We start from the raw sequence: 17,853 nt of genomic DNA, 5'->3' as shown, positions 1-17,853 counted from the left end.
ATTCAATAGAAGTCACATCCATCACTTTATGATATTCATCATTATTTTCACGGAAACTAGAAGAACATGTTTTTACAAACCAATCTTTTTTAGCACGCATCTTTGCGGTTTTTCCTTTGCACTCATCAATGAAAATTCTCATACCTTTGAGAGACTCATTGATATCATGCTGGGGTGGAATAGATCTATGTTTCAAAGAATCAATACCAAGAGAAATTCTATCCACGTTCCTAGCCAAATCATTAATCTTAAGCAATTTTTCTTTAATCAAAGCATTGAAATTCTTTTGCGAACTCATAAATTCTTTCACACTATTCTCAAAATCAGAGGGCATATTATTATAATTTCCATAAGCATTTTTATAGAATTTACCATAATTATCAGAGGCATTACTAGGTAACGGCCTAGTATTAAAATTAGTCTATTTGCGTTATTACCAAAATTCTTCCTACCAACAAAATTCACATCCATAGATTCATTACTATTTTCAATTAGAGTAGACAAAGGAATATCATTCGGATCAATAGAAGCACTCTTGCTAGCAAATAATTTCATGAGCTCATCCATCTTTCCACTCAAATCATTAATCTCTTCAATCGCATGCACCTTTTTACTAGTGGAAGATCTTTTGGTATGCTATTGAGAATAATTAACCATAATATTATCTAGGATTGTAGTAGCTTCTCCTAAATTAATTTCCATAAGTACCTCCCGCGACCGAATCTAAAGATTTCTAGAAGCAAAATTCAATCCAGCATAATTTTGTTGTATAATCATCCACAAATTGAAACCATGAGTAGGGCAATTTCGTATCATCAATTTCATCATGTCCTGAGATTGTGCAACATGTTCATGATTAAGTTGCTTAAAATTCATAATATCGTTCCTAAGGGAGATGATCTTAGCGGTAGGAAAATACTTGAAAATAAAGGCATCTTTACACTGATTCTACGAACCAATACTATTTTTAGGGAAAGATGAAAACCAAGTTTTAGCATGACCTCGAAGTGAGAACGGAAATAGCTTCAACTTAACAATATCATTATCCACATCTTTTTTCTTTTGCATATCACACAAATCAATGAAATTGTTTAGATGGGATGCACATCTTCACTAGAAAGGCCGGAAAATTGATCTTTCGTAACAAGATTCGGCAAAGCGGCACTAATTTCACAAGATTCCGCATTAGTAGCGGGAGCAATCAGAGTACTGATAAAATCATTGTTATTGGTGTTAGAAAAGTCACACAATTTGGTATTCTCTTAAGCCATCGTGACAAAGCAAGCAATCCAACACATGAGCACACAAAAAGCAAGCGAAGAAGACGAACGGAAGAGGGGCGAAGAAAAGGCAAATCTTTTTGAAAATCATTTTAGAAGTGGGGGAGAGGAAAACGAGACGCGAATGGCGAATAATGTAAGGCAAGAGATGAGAGTTTATGATGGGTACTTGGTATGGCTTGACTTGGCATAGATCTCCCTGGCAACAACGCCAGAAATTCTTCCTGCTACTTCTTGAGCTTGCGTTGGTTTTTCTCTTGAAGAGGAAAGGGTCATGCAGTGAAGTAGAGATAAGTAATTCCCTCAGTTTGAGAACCAAGGTACCAATCCAGTAGGAGACAACACACAAGTCACTGAATACCTACACAAACAATCAAACAACTTGCAGCCGACGCGATAAAGAGGTTGTCAATCCCTTCTTGGTTACATACAAAAGTGAGATCCGATAGAGATAGATAAATGGTAAAGTAAATATTTTTGGTTTATAGATCGGAAAGTAAAAGATTGCAAAATAGTAAATCGGAAACTAATATTGTAGATTGGAAAATTAAATGATGGAAAATAGAACTTGTATGTTGGAAAATATACCCGGCGGCCATAGGTTTCACTGGAGGCTTCTCTCAAGATAGACAATAATATGGTGGGTGAACAAATTACTGTCGAGCAATTGATAGAAAAGCGCAAAGTTATAACGATATCTAAGGCAATGATCATGAATAGAGGCATCACGTCCATGTCAAGTAGACCGAAACGATTCTGCATCTACTACTATTACTCCACACATCGACCGCTATCCAGTATGCATCTAGAGTACTAAGTTCATATAGAACGGAGTAACGCATTAAGCAAGATGACATGATGTAGAGGAATTTTTATCCTTGACGGCAACAATATAATACGTGCCTTGCTGCCCCTACTGTCACTGGGAAAGGACACCGCAAGATTGAACACAAAGCTAAGAACTTCTCCCATTGCAAGAAAAACCAATCTAGTTGGCCAAACCAAACCGATAGTTCGAAGAGAATTACAAAGATATCAAATCATGCATAAAAGAATTCAGAGAAGATTCAAATAATATTCATAGATAAGCTGATCATAAATCTCAATTCATCGGATCTTGGCCAACACACCGCAAAAAAGTATTACATCCAATAAATCCCCAAGAACATCGATGAGAACATGGTATTGAGAATCAAAGAGAGAGAAGAGGCCATCTAGCTACTAGCTATGGACTTGTAGGTTTGTGGTAAACTACTCACGCTTCACCGGAAGGGCAATAGATTTGATGTAGAAGCCCTCCGTGATGGAATACCCCTCCGGCAAGACGTCGGAATAGGCCCCTAGATGGTATCTCACAGGTATAGAAGGTTGTGGCGGTGGAAAAGTGTTTTCGTGGATGCCTCTGTTGGTTTGGGGATATATGGGTATATATAGGCTAAAGAATTAGGTCAGGAAGTGCATGAGGGGCCCATAAGGGTGGGAGGTGCGCCCTATCACCCTGGGCGCGCCCTCCGTCCTAGTGGACGCCTCGTGGCTCCTCTGACTTCATCTCCAAGTCTCCGCGTTGTCTCCTGGTCCAAGAAAAATCATCGCGAAGGTTTTATTCTGTTTGGACTCCATTTGGTATTTCTTTTCTGCGAAACTCAAAAATAAGGAAAAAATAGGAACTGACACTGGACTCTAGGTTAATAGGTTAGTCCCAAAAATAATATAAAATAGAATATAAGTGCATAGAAAACATCTGAAACAGATAATATAATAGCATGGAACAATCAAAACTTATAGATACGTTGGAGGCGTATCATGGCCCAAGTCCTTAAAACATGTGACTTCACTTCTCTGGGCTCTCTTTCCATACAAACCGCACAACTTGTATGCTACTACGAGGAGTTAAAAAACTTAACCTTTCCTAGTCTCCACAATACCAGTACGTGATGTTGAAATCTATAGCCTTGATGCATCTTTCTATAGTCTCGATCCACAAGATTCGTAGGATCGAAAGTATGTCTAGAGGGGGGGTCATTAGACTACTTGACCAATTAAAAATCTATCCTTTTCCCAATTTTAGTCTTTGGCAGATTTTAGCTATCTTAGCACAAGTCAAGCAATCTTAACACGATTCAAGCAAGCATGCAAAGGGTCTATGAGCAGCGGAAAGTAAAGCATGCAACTTGCAAGAACGTAAAGGGAAGGGTTTGGAGAATTCAAACACAATTGGAGACATGGATGTTTTTGTCGTGGTTTCGATAGGTGGTGCTATCGTACATCCACATTGATGGAGACTTCAACCCACGAAGGGTAACGGTTGCGCGAGTCCATGGAGGGCTCCACCCACGAAGGGTCCACGAAGAAGCAACCTTGTCTATCCCATCATGGCCATCGCCCACGAAGGACTTGCCTCACTAGCGATAGATCTTCACGAAGTGGTCTCCTTGCCCTTACAAACTCCTTGGTTAAACTCCACAATCTTGTCGGAGGCTCCCAAGTGACACCTAGCCAATCTAGGAGACACCACTCTCCAAGAAGTAACAAATGATGTGTTGATGATGAACGCCTTACTCTTGTGCTTCAAATGATAGTCTCCCCAACACTCAACTCTCTCTCACAGGATATGGATTTGGTGGAAAGAAGATTTGAGTGGAAAGCAACTTGGGGAAGGCTAGAGATCAAGATTCATATGGTGGGAATGGAATATCTTGGCCTCAACACATGAGTAGGTGGTTATCTCTCAGAAAATGTGTATCGGAAGTGTAGGTATGTTCTGATGGCTCTCTCCACAAATGAAGAGTGGGTGGAGGGGTATATATAGCCTCCACACAAAAACTAACCGTTACACACAATTTACCAATCTCGGTGAGACCGAATTGAGAAACTCGGTCGGACCGATTTAGCAAACCTAGTGACCGTTAGGATTTTCGGTGGGACTGAGATGCAACTCGATAGGACCGATATGGTTAGGGTTAGGGCATAACGTAATCTCGGGTTACCTATTACACAAACTCGGTGGGACTGATTTTGGTAATAAGCTAACCAGAGAGTTGGTCAGGTAAACTCGATAGGACCGATTTGCTCATTTCGGTGGGACCGAAATGTTACAAAAGGGAAACAGAGAGTTTACATTGCAATCTCGGTGGGACCGATCGCTCATCTCGGTAGGACCGAAACGTTACGAAGGGAAACAGAGAGATTACAACCCCATCTCGATGTGACAGAGATCCCTATCGGTGAGACTGATTTGCCTAGGGTTTGTGGAAGTGGCTATGACATCTGAACTCGATGGCGCCGGATAGAAAGAATCGGTGGGGCCGAGTTTGACTTTTGGTTTAGGTCATATGTGGATGTGGGAAGGTAGTTGAGGGTTTTGGAGCATATCACTAAGCACTATGAAGCAAGAACCTCATCGCTCCTTGATAGTATTGGCTTTTCCTACAGACTCAATGTGATCTTGGATCACTAAAATATAAAATGTAGAGTCGTGAGCTTTGAGCTTGAGCCAATCTTTTTGTCATTAGTATTTTGAGGGGTCCACTTTCCTCATCCATGCCATGCCATTCATTGAGATTTTCCTGAAATATTAATCTTGGAATAATGTTAGCTCAATGAGCTATATGTTGTTAGGAATTACCAAAACCACCTAGGGATAGTTGCACTTTCACATGGGGAACTTTTCAATACTGAGGGCACCTCTATTTTGCGCATAGTTGTCACGCCATGCAGTTTCTGATAGGTCCTATCCTATAAGCCTCGCCTATTTCCTTGGTTTGAGATGGAGGTGTGATGGTAAGAAGGCAAAAACAACTAGTATAAAGACAACATTGTGCAAGGAAATGGCGTGGTGCCTACGTCGAGACTAGAAGCATGGCTTGTGGTCGCGCCCCCATACGCTCTAACTCCAGTGAGCTGACACCACGTTTTAATTTTTAGTACTGAGATCATCTCTGTGATAATACTATATTTAGGGCACATTGTTAGTGAAGTTACATGTGTAAAAACATACTTATGTATATTTATACTTCAATAAAATGTATGGTCATCTTTGTTACCGAAGTTGGAAAGTTAACTAAATTCAGGTACCAATTTGTATTTTGAATTTCTACCTAAATGGAAAGAGTCTTATTACTAATAACTCAATTACATGATACTGTTAAGTGGCTGACCTTCCACTACTAGGAAAAGGCCTACTAATGGCACACCGGTTTTGCCTAGTAATGGCGCACCACCGGTGCGCCATTAGTATCACGCCACTAGACTTTTTTACTAATGGCGCACCACTGGTGCGCCATTAGTATCTGGTATGCTAATGGCGCACCAGGCAGTGCGCCATTAGTTTTGCCCACGGTGCGCCACTAGTGTCTGCTATACTAATGGCGCACCACATGGTAGTGCGCCATTAGTAACAATTTTTTAAATTTTTTTTCTTAATCTCAGGTCACTATTTCACCTATGAGATATCCAACACATATATATACAACAAGCATCCATATAACAATCATAGCCAACACACAAGTTCCATCATATATACATACATAGCCAACACACAAGTTCCATCATATATACATACATAGCCAACACATAGTTCCATCGTTACATATTACAAAAGTTACATTGTTCATCCAACACCGTTATCCATCAATTCACAAAAGTTTCACATTGATACAAAATAAAAACACAAATGGAAAAGAAGCACTCCATCCATGCAAGCTTCCGTGAATTAAATCAAATCTGCAAAATGATAAACAAGAAGTTAGAAGAAGAAAAAGAAGAAGACTAGAAGAATATTAGAAGAAGAAGAACACTAGAAGAAGAATAAGAAGAATTTTGGAAAAGAAGAAGAATAAGAAGAAGACTATAAGCTCATTATGTAAACTTGATCATTTTGTTCTAACATAAGTTATTTTTGAGCTAACCTATAGGAAACTAAGCATATAAGCTCTATGTTAGTATATTAGAGCCAACTTAGGTAAAATGAAGCTAACCTATGTCATTTTGGAAAAGAAGAAGAATAAGAAAATGACTATAAGCTTATTATGTAAACTTGATCATTTTGTGCTAACATAAGTTATTTTGGAGCTAACCTATAGGAAACTAAGCATATAAGCTCTAAGTTAGCATATTAGAGCCAACTTAGGTAAAATGAAGCTAACCTATAGGAAACTAAGCATATTAGAGATAACGTAGGTAACTAAGTATATACATATCTGACATACCTGACAAAGTTCAGTTCTCATGCATTGTTCTTCTCCTTCTCCTTCCTTAGCCTGATGCGCCAATAGCGGCGAGGCGATGGAGGCAGTGGGATGTAGTCTTCTACCTCAATTGGCGTGGTCATGTCGCCCAGCTGTGGGATCGCCGGCGCCACCACCGGTGCGTGGTCATTGTCAGGCACCACCACCATGGCGAGGCCACCTTCAGGCACGACCATCGCTAGGTCATCCTCAGCCACCTCCATCTCTTGCCCATGGTCAGCCACCACCATCTCTTGCCCATGGTCAGCCACCACCATCTCTTGCCCTTGGTCAGCCATCACCAGCGCTAGGTCATCCTCAGCCTGATGCCCATCGTCATCCTGCAGCTCCTCATCCCCACTCTGCTCCTCTTCTCCCGCACTCCCGTCCGGATCATCCTTCTTGTTGTCTATGTTGCTGCCAGAATCGCTGCTGCTTTCGCTACAGCCAGAATCGCTGCTGCTTTCGCTACAGCCATAGTCGCTGCTGCTTTGGCTGTAGCCAGTGTCGCTGCTGCTGCTCCCATTACCTGTCCAAATGCAACAATGGCTGTTAACAATCGATGTGAGACAAAGCCAAATGTAGAGGAATAAGAAGAGGCAGAACGTACCGGCATCATCATTGTCAGCGTAGCGCATGCGACACATAGTCGCGTTGAACACCTTCACGATGAGCATGGTGGCGTCGTCCTCGTACCTTAAGAGAAGGAAGTACCCCAGCCGCAGGTCGTAGGCACGGTAGAACTTCTCCCACCCACGAGACAAGTACATGTGGCCCTCCTTGATCACCAACTCCACATCCCACTGCCTGCGAAACCCGCTGTCGGCCTGTCGCAGCTTCACATTATTTGGCGGATCTTCACCCATCAGGATGTTCATAAAAATGTCAAGCAGCCTCTGCAGTTTGGGACAATGAGTGATGTAGCAAACAACAGATATCATAATGAGATGGGTGAAGGGGAGATCTCTCATTTTATATACCCGCGTCATGGATGATATTGAAGTCCCAAGTATGATAGTGAAGAACTCGGAAGCATCCAACTCATACTGCGGTGTCGCAGAGCGGTGGTGGCTGCTTCCCGCCATCTCTGATAAGCAGCAGAAGAGACCAATTAGTACCCTTACAACAGATCATACAACATGCATGATAACAGGCATTAGTCGCAAGTACCCCATATGTCCTATTTTTAGCAAAGTCATGCTAAAATTCACGGAAAATTTCAGCATGGCCTTTGCTGAAAATAGGACATATGGAGTACCCGAATTTGCCGGAATGGAAGTTAATCGACATTCCGGCAAACTCAAGGGCCTCTCGGGGTACCTGCAAAATCATTATCCCCGCGTAATGAAGTCGCCAATGGGTCATTTCAGAAGATCACAAGTAGCATCATCACAAGTACAACATCATCACAAATACAGCAACAGGGATATTTTTATGATACAAGAAGAAAGCAGCCACAACTACAGTAAAAACAAGAAACTACACACACAGGAGTTGTAAAATATCCCTGCTATTCTTTTTTACATAAACATGTAATTAGTCAAGACGACTTCTCTCATATTTTTAAACTTCCATTTATTTTAATCTACTGTAGAGACATGACATCATCACCCTCCAGAAAAAACCAACAAATATGGCATCAGAAACATATGTGCCACCTATCAGAAAATATAGAAAAGAAAGCACATAGTTATAAAGATTAGTATTCGAGACTTTGTAGCGAGCTCTGGTTTCTCTTAATGGCAATTTGGGTGAACCTTTCCATGCAAAAAAATTAAACTGTTATACAGATTTTGGACCCCATCATATGCTAAGCAGGTGTGATGTTTCAGGCTTAATATGAAGCAAGCAGTAGATGAGGTGCAAACAAACATTTTTTTAAACAAATTTTGGTGGGATATTTCAAGACATCGCGGTTCGAGTGCTTCAGAATGGCTGTGAGATGAGAACTACAGACAATCAGATCATCTTGACTATAGTACAGCATAAACTGATGGATAAAAAGGGTGTTTGGATTCAGTTAACTGAATATGCTAATCTAGTTCCTGGAGTTGGTTACTTAATTCTGTCTATTCCCATTGGTCTGGCTGACCTTTGGGTAATAGCTACTTATACTTGTTGTTACATGTTACTGATGTTATATATACTTACAGTAGCACTGCTAATGATACTAGCCCAAGTGCTTGTGGGTGTGGTGTCCTATTTGCATAAAAATACCATGTGTAAGTGGAGTGCAGTGTTCTGCAGAAGCAGATGTTCAGTTGGGTGCTACCCTGTCTATTTCTTCTATGCTATCCTTATACTCTGCTTAAGAATAGATGCTACTTGTCTTGGCTATATTCTGCTTTCTTGTCTATTTTCTATCCCTCTCTCTTCTATTAAACTAATAAGAACAGATGTTGCCTGATCTTATTGCCTATGATGCTGGTCTGAGGCCTCTCTGGGTTCTAAAGTTATTTTTGTGGCTCCAAGAACTCCTACAAATCCTGTGATGCATGACACAACCTTTCCGTGTCAATTTTTCTGTAACTGTACCTAACTATACCTAACAGAAAAATTTACTTGAGAATCAACAACAATTTACAAGCCATGGCCATGGTCTCCACTCCCAAACCCTAACCCTATTTACAAGCCATTTTCTGTAATTGTACCTAACTGTCACCTGCGTGGTGGTGCCCTGCACAGCGGTCGTTGAGCTCGCGCGGTGTGGTGAGCTCGCCGGAGATGGACGGGCCCTGCAAAGTGGTCGAGACTCGGAGCAGAGGTTGAGGGAAAGAGGAAGAAGAAGAAGAAGGAAGTGGAGGGGAGGGGCTCACCTGCAGTCGAGGGAGTACACGACGCTGGCCTGGCTGAGCTGAGGTAGGGCAGAGCAACGCGCGGACGGCGACATCGCGTGGCCTGGCTGAGCTGGCGGTCGTCGTCTTCTCCTTCTCCTCGTCCTCCTCCTGGTCCTCCTCCACCGGCTCGGGGCGCGGGGGCGGCGGCGCGGGGGAGCTACAGTGGTGGGGGCTTGGGGGCGTGGGGGCGGTGGCGCGGGGGAGTTGCAGTGATGGGAGGCGCGGGGGAGCTAAAGTGGTGGGGGGCGTGGGGGCGCGTGGGCGGGGGTCGGGGCGGCGGCGGCAGGGGACGGAGGGGGCGGAGGGGGCGTGCAGGCGTGGCGGCAGCGTACGGTTGGGGCGGAGGGGGCAAATTAGGTCGAGTGGGGAGGAAGGGAGGGAGGGGAATGGGTGGAGTGGGGGGGAAGCTTACTAATGGCGCACCCAGCAGCGGTGTGCCATTAGAATGTTTTTTTATTACAGTTCGAGCCCTCAGGTTATATTCCACCTAACCCAATCTACATCAGAACCCGCCCACTAGCTCGACTAGTCAGCACGCAGCACACACACTGGAGGTCCTGGGTTCGATTCCCAGGCTCCCCAATTTTTATTTTTATGCATTTAAAATGTTGTTTGATATTTATTTGTGTTTAAATATGTTCAAACTTGTTTAAATCATAACAGTAATATTTTTTTATAAAAACAGTAATATTTTTTTAAAAAAATATGTTCAAATTTGTTATTTGAAAATATTTATGAATATGAAAAAGGTGGAGTGGAGGGTGCGGTGGGTCATCGGCGATGATGGAGTGGGGGAGGGTGCGGGCCGGGGGTCGGCGGCGGCGGCCGGTGGAGCGGGGGAGGGTGCGGTTGATCGTCGGCAGCGGTGGAGCGGGGAGGGTGCGGTTGATCGTCGGCGGCGAGGGGGACGTCGATGTCCCATGAACACAGTTTTCGAAGACCCGGGATCTCTATCTAACTGGCGATACGTTGTGTCATCCATGCACCCTACGCATCCAGAAAATCCGTAGACTACCTGCCCCGCGAGATAACCGTAACCGAGATAGTCGTGTAGTAGTGCATTTAAAATGTTGTTTGATATTTATTTGTGTTTAAATATGTTCAAACTTGTTTAAATCATAACAGTAATATTTTTTATAAGAACAGTAATAATTTTTTTAAAAAATATGTTCAAATTTGTTATTTAAAAATATTTATGAATATGAAAAAGGTGGAGTGGAGGGTGCGGTGGGTCATCGGTGACGGTGGAGTGGGGGAGGGTGCGGGCCGGTGGTCGGCGGCGGCGACCGGTGGAGTGGGGAGAGTGCGGTTGATCGTCGGCGGCGAGGGGGACGTCGATGTCCCATGAACACGGTTTTCGAAGACCCGGGATCTCTATCTAGCTGGCGATACGTTGTGTCATTCATGCACCTTACGCATTCAGAAAATCCGTGGACTACCTGCCCCGCGAGATAACCGTAACCGAGATAGTCGTGTAGTAGTGAAAAATATATATATACTAATGGCGCACCGCGTAGTAGTGCGCCATTACTAGTTTAAACTAGTAATGGCGCACTGTGACACGGTGCGCCATTAGTTGTTTTGCAAAAAAGAGAATAAAAAAAATTCAATACTGGCGCACTCCTTGTCCGGTGCGCCATTACTAGTTAGAATTAGTAATGGCGCACTTCGGTCGGATGCGCCATTAGTATGTATGTAAAAATGAAAAAAATATCACTAGTGGTGCACCTTTTGTCTGGTGCGCCATTAGTGTCTTCCACACTAATGGCGCATCACCAACAGGTGCGCCATTAGTATATAGTAGTGGCGCACTACTTTCCTGATGCGCCATTAGTGTCAATCTTATCTATAACCCTTTTTCTAGTAGTGTTCGTCTCTATCAGCACAACATTTTTCAATGAAGGACATTTTCGTTCAGTCATTATACTGAGCTTTTAGTTTTTGACATCCAATTATTATACAGAGCTGATACAAAAAAGTTTGTATCCAAAATGTTTTGTGATTTTCTGAATTTTTCGATAATTATGAGATTATTTTTTGTTTCTCAGGGTAGCAGCACCCATGTGCTCCAAGGGATTTCCCCAAATACTCTGACTTCTTACAATTAAACCAGTAGGACTTCTTATTTGTGGTCGCATCCACTAAATGTCTGTGTGACCTTCATCCCTATCTCTCAAGGCTTTAGGATTTGTTTGAGGAACCAAATAGAGAGTGCAAAGTCATGGTTGCGTTCTAGTGAGTTGGGTGGAGTCCATTCCTACGTTTTGTTGGTTGGACAAAGAAAATGGAATTAATGAAATGTTTTCCCAGTTATGCACATGTAATAACGACGCACGCTATTAGAGCAGAATATATGATCAACCTTTATCTTCATCTTTACCTCTTTACTTAATAATAAAGGACGGAGGCTTTCATATTTCTCCATACGTCATCCCTTTATATTCGTTGATTTTGCTTGGTCATAAAGATTGATGGCCGAGATTTGAAAGCAGATCTTCTATAGATAACGAAAGGAAGTAGATTTTAAAGTAGTATCGGCTGGCCGAACAAAGGTTGACTGGCCGTGTAGGAAGGTGGAGGATGTTAGAGCTAATCATGTTTGTGATTCCTAGCCGGCTCGGACTAGGTGCAATCACCGAATAGGGGTTGTAGTAGTTAGATTTGTCTTCTTTAAAAACCATAATGCCATGTAATTTGTATCCTGATAAAAAACAATAAAGTTACAGGAACGACAGGTTCCCGTTGCAATATCTCGACCTCTCGTTCTCGCATGTGTGCGTCAGAACCGGCAACTTCCATACATATGCGAGTACGTACTTGATCGGCCGGCCGGTCGTTGTGAAAGCTAGCCTCATACGTGCAACTCCAAGTTAGGATCAATACATCACAGTGGCTGCTTGCTGTCTAGCCGGATACTACATGATGAGAATAAAGCCAGCTTGGTACCTACGCCCATGACTCTGATGGAAAGTACTCGTTTATAAGCTACGTGCGACCTACATCGAGCCTGAAGTTAAACGAAGATGTTCGGGTCCACGACGTGCCATGAAGGTCGACTGGCTATTCAGACGGGTGGAGGACGTCGGGGTTGGCGAGATGCTGGCGAGACAATCCCCGCTCCTCCGAGTTGGTAACTAGCACCGCTCACACTACCGGATCCGCGGCCTACGCTGACGGCCGGGGAGGGACCTGGGCTTTCAATTTTCAACCCGATTTCGAAGTGGCCAACGCCCAGGATCGAGGACGGTACTGGGAGGCTAACTCGCGATGGGAGGACGAAATGGGGGCTAGGGCTGGACGTCCGAACGGGCTTTCTGGCTCAGCCCGAAACTCGGTCTGGCTCGGCCCGACAAGGTAATAGGCCGAGGCGAGCTGGAAATATCGTCCCGTTTTGCGAACGAGCCAAGCCTGTTTTCGCTCGGTCCAGCTCGGTGGCTTGTTTCGCAATTCAGTATTCTTTTTAATAGTTCGCTACTCGGTGTAGTAGGAATCTGGCCTGTCAAGCTACCTTGGGTGAGGGCATCTCCAGCCGCGTCCCCAACAGGGCCCTTCAGGCCACTTTTTCGGCGCTGGCGCCGAAAAAACGGCCCAATCACGCCCCCAGGACGCCGAAAATCGCCGGTTCGGATCTGTTTTCCGCCCGGCGGTCACAGGCCGAACCCGGCGCGCTGGGGAGCAGTTGGGGGCTCCGGCGCTATGGAAAAGCACGCCTGGCCCACACCGACAGAAGAAAAGTCAAGGTTTTCTTCCCCCGGCTCGCCTCCCACCCCCCACGCCCTCGGCCACCACTAGCTATATCCCGGCGACGGCCGCCGCCCTACTCCGCTAGATAGCCATTCCCCGCTGGAAAATAGCAGCGCTTCACCGCGGCAGCCCCTCCCACAGCAGCTGGGCGTTTCCGGCCGCCGTTTCCGGCCGCGGAGGCGCCGTTTAACGGCGGATACACGCCCACCGAGCGCAAGGTGTTCGGCGTTTTGCCTGCCTCGGCGATGGACTCGGATGAGGAGGAAGAGCTCGCCGCGCTGCTGGAGGAGGAAGCCGCAGCCGACGTCCAGGAAGAAGAGCATCTCATGGTGCTCGCCGCCCTCGCCCAGCTGCTGGCGAGCAATGAAAAGCCGCGGCGAGGTGGCTCGGCGCCGGGACGGATGAAAGCAAAGAACCGGCATCGTCTCCAAGGCTACTGCATGCTCTACTCCGACTACTTCGCCGATGCTCCACTTCATGGCGAGAGAACATTTCGGCGCCATTATCGGATGAGCCGAAAGCTCTTCCTCAGGATTGTGAATTCCATCCGGGAGTTTGAAAACTACTTCAAATGCAAGATGGATTGCACTGGCGCTCTTGGATTTACCTCCATCCAGAAGTGCACGACAGCGATGAGGATGCTTGCATATGGATATGGAGCTCCCAGTGATTCACTCGACGACTATGAGCGCATGGCCGAGTCCACCAGCATAGAGTGTTTCTACAAGTTCTGTCGGGCAGTGGTGGCAGTGTTTGGGCCACAATACTTGAGAACACCCAATGCGGAAGACACTGCTCGGATCCTAGCCCAGAATGCAGCAAGAGGATTTCCTGGGATGTTTGGAAGCATCGACTGCATGCATTGGAAATGGAAGAATTGCCCATTTGGTTGGCAGGGGATGTACAAAGGCGCCAAAGGCGGTTGCAGTGTGGTGCTTGAGGCGGTAGCCACATAGGACCTCTGGATTTGGCACTCCTTCTTTGGTATGCCAGGAACTCACAATGACATCAACGTGCTGCAGTGCTCTCCTGTTTTTTCCAAGCTCGTTGAGGGCCATTCTCCTCCGGTGAACTTCGAGATCAATGGGCACCAATACAACAAGGGGTACTATCTAGCTGACGGCATCTATCCGAGATGGTCGACATTTGTGAAGACGATCTCAAACCCTGTGGCAGGAGGCAAGAACGCCTAGTTTGTGAAGTTTCAGGAGGCTTGCAGGAAGGATGTCGAGCGGGCATTTGGTGTGCTCCAATCTCGATTTGCTGTTGTTCGGTACCCTGCTCAGACCTGGTCCAAAGATCAAATGTGGGAGATTATGACTTGCTGTGTCATCTTGCACAACATGATCATCGAGAGCGAGCAAGAAGACCCAGTGTTTGACACTGAACCATAATACAGGCAGGGTCCTCTAGCCGAAGTTGATCACCAGCTACCGGGAACTTGGACTGCCTATCTCAGTATGCGTCAGGAGATCCGAGACCCACAAGTGCATCATCAACTGCAGAAAGATCTGATTGAGCACCAATGGAGGCTCAAGGGGGACGCCGTGTGATGAAATACAAGTTTTTATTTGTTGAACTATATAATTTGTATTGAACTATTTGTTGTTGTACTATTTTGTTGAAGTATTTGATTTTTCTGTGATGAAATATGTGATAAGAAATAATTGTGTTGATAATTGAACGCCGAGACACGGCGAAACCACGCCGAATATGGGCCTATTCTCGCCCATATGTGCCCTTTATTCGCCGAAATTGGGCTGCAAAGTGGGCCAATTTCAGTGCCTGGGGACGAGCTGGGGGCAACGATTGGGCGCAAAACCGCCCCCAGCGCCGATTGTATCGCCGGCTCGCCCCCAGGGGGCGATTTTTATGCGTCCTAGGGGGGGCCAACGGCTGGAGATGCCCTGACCAACGATACATGAGCACAAGGCAAGTTTGCATAAGCATCCGCAACAACTTTCGCCGGACAGCTATATGGAGAGCCGATACAATCATCATGTCTGTTCTCAGTCAGGCCCGACCCATAGGCCGGGCAAACGGGGCGTCCGCCCTGGGCCCCGAGGAGGCAGGGGCCCCGGCCCAGGTAGTAGTATACCTCCATAGAGCCCAAAGAAAATACACGAAAAACAAAACGTCGAACCATGCAAGAAAAAGCCCACTAGGCAAACCTTACGAAGGAATTGATCGATAATCAATCTGTTAGCACGGGACCCCAGACCGGCGACTCCTCTGCTTTGCCAAATCTCAGACTCAGCGCCGCCCCTCCGATGCCTCTCCGATTCTGATGTCATGGCCGGCCATTAAAGGAAGCTACGGCGCAAATCATTCCCCAATCAGCTCCCCTACCTTTCTCAACGCCCTGCCCGTTCGTGCTAACTACCGCGGCATACGGATCAAGCCATCTACATCCACATCAATCAATATCCAGGTGCTTTTGATCCCTTTATTAACCGGTTTTATGCAGCTTGTTCAGTGACATGTCTTCAAGAAATTATCTGTCTAGTAGTGGAATCTCAAAAGGGATCAATTACTGTTAAGTTTTTCAAAACTAGAACTCTTCTAGAGTACTCAGTTTGCTTTGCTATGCCTTATGCAGGATAGTTTGGAAGAGGTGAATTATTATTTGGGTGAAGAATTTTTGGAGTAAAGAAACATTGCAGGTTGGGGGAGGATCCAGAACAGATGTAAGTTATCCAATTAATTATATATATCATGGTAACACAAATGTAAGTAGCAACCAGTTTTTACAAGGACATTTGTTGTGCAGAAAAATTGATGTCTCTATTGACAATTAGGAAATCAAGCTTTTGTAGAGCTGTATTGTTTCATTACTATCCCGATGCACTTCAGTTGATCGATAAATAGTGATACTGCCAGTCTAAGAGTCCAAAGATAATCAATCTATGCTATGTACTGGATATTTACATTAATTCTGAAAAGAAAAATTGAGCTTTTGTGTTTCAATAAGGGCCCCTTGTTTTTGTCTTGCCCCGGGGCCCCATATATCTGTGGGACGGCCCTGTTCTCAGTTAAGCAACACGGTCACCTCATCCGCATCACATTCAGAATTATTTTTGCATAGCTACCCTTGCGCAGCTTTGATGTTAAAAGATGAATCATTTTTAGAGCTTGCTATGCACTCACATGATGGTGTTTTTTTTGGCGGCAAGATGGTGTTATCTCATCACAGTGACATATAGCTTACGGCGTGCAAGCTCTCTGTATGCCATCCTTCTCGTAAACTGCGGTTATTTTACTTGATCCTCTGAAGTTATGGACACTTTACAAGAACTGCGGTATTTTATAGATAGAGGAGCAGTTGGAGTTGGTCTAAGCTTATAGGTCTAGCGTGCAAGCAAGGTCAAAAGACAATTTGTATTTACCTGTTAACTTACCAATTAAACCTCAACTTCTTCATCAATTTGTTTAGTTTGTGTACATACATGTATGATCCTCATGATATTAGGCTATTAATAATATATCCACTGATGAAGTTAATGGCTCATTACACTTGATGAATTATTTAAGAAGGTAATTTGACAATTAACATGTCATTTATAAGCAATGATATGTAATTATGGCTCTTTTTTCTTTTTCTTCCGTTGGTCTATGTCTGATGGGATGCACATGTCTATGTAAAAAAAAGAGAGAGAGATTGCAATGGACACCAACACAAATCTAATGCATCGAGTCAGTTGTTCCATGCTTTTATGATTTAAGTGCAGCAGTTCATACATTACATGACTGAAGCTACTAGGATTGTCTCGTTGATAGAGAGGGGAAGTCAGTATATCTCAGTGATGCAGTGAATGTAGTTGTGACGCATTGGGTTAGAGAGTGTAAGTTTTTTTTCTCCCGGTGCAACGCACGGGCCTCTTTGCTAGTATATCAAAAGTACACATGGTACATGGTAAAACATACTCCTTTATTTTCTCAAAGGGAGCGAAGGAACAACCAAACATCGATACTACAGTGGCCGGCCATGCAGAGTTGCCTCCACGTACGTAGTCCTCTCTCTCATATGGAGATCAGATCAGAGCATTTATTCATGTATATGTAGTATATTGGTAACCTGAATGTACTCAGCATGGATCGGTGGAGCTATAATCGGCGATGATGGCAGCAAGCAATCGATTACTGGATGTTATCGCAGTTGACAGTTGAGCTGATGTTGTAGGGGACGCTGACCCGGCACTTGGAGGGGATGTCTGTGGCCTTGCCTTCGTTGAGCCCACCGGCAGCACTCTTGATGCACTGGCACGCCGCTTTCTTGTCAGCGGCGGTCTGCACTGAGCTGGACAATCTCCTAACGCCGCTGCAGCAGGCCGCAGACGGGCTGGCGCTGCTGCCGCGTGCATAGGAAATGCAGGGCCCAAGGGCGGAGTTCACCTGGCTGCACGAGATTGCCGCATCGGAGGCAACAAGGAGGAGTGCCGCCAGCCCGCCACCAGGGCGACCAGCACGAGCTTAGTAGAGGCAGTGCGAGCCATCTCGACTCAGGATGGACACGGTCCGGTCCGGTCCCTGACCGAGCCGTCGTTTGGAACGGCCGCCCGCGGTCCGGACTGGACCGGACCGAGCAACATAGCGGTCCTACTTTTAGGGACCGGACAGGCCACGGCGAAGCCTGGGCCAGACCGAATGGACCGGCCAGCCATCGGCGTTGATGTGTGCGCATGCAGCAGCGAGGTGGGCCACGTGTTAGATCAATCACTGAATCTCCACACACAGGAGGTCACGCGAGAAATTAAAAGAGAAAGAAGA

At 45.2% G+C, this 17,853-nt stretch overlaps 1 pseudogene; it reads right to left on the bottom strand.

The window, feature by feature from the left end:
- Window positions 1-17,223: 17,223 nt before the first annotated feature.
- LOC125547763 (non-specific lipid-transfer protein 4.1 pseudogene) lies at window positions 17,224-17,579 on the bottom strand (annotated as a pseudogene).
- Between the last annotated feature and the right edge of the window lie 274 nt (window positions 17,580-17,853).

This window comes from Triticum urartu, chromosome 3A (assembly GCF_056163025.1).
Source record: "Triticum urartu cultivar PI428250 chromosome 3A, HENAU_Tu73, whole genome shotgun sequence".
Taxonomy (NCBI): domain Eukaryota; kingdom Viridiplantae; phylum Streptophyta; class Magnoliopsida; order Poales; family Poaceae; genus Triticum; species Triticum urartu.
The sequence above is the reverse complement of the archived record's forward strand: the minus strand, read 5'-3'. Positions and strand labels throughout refer to the sequence as shown.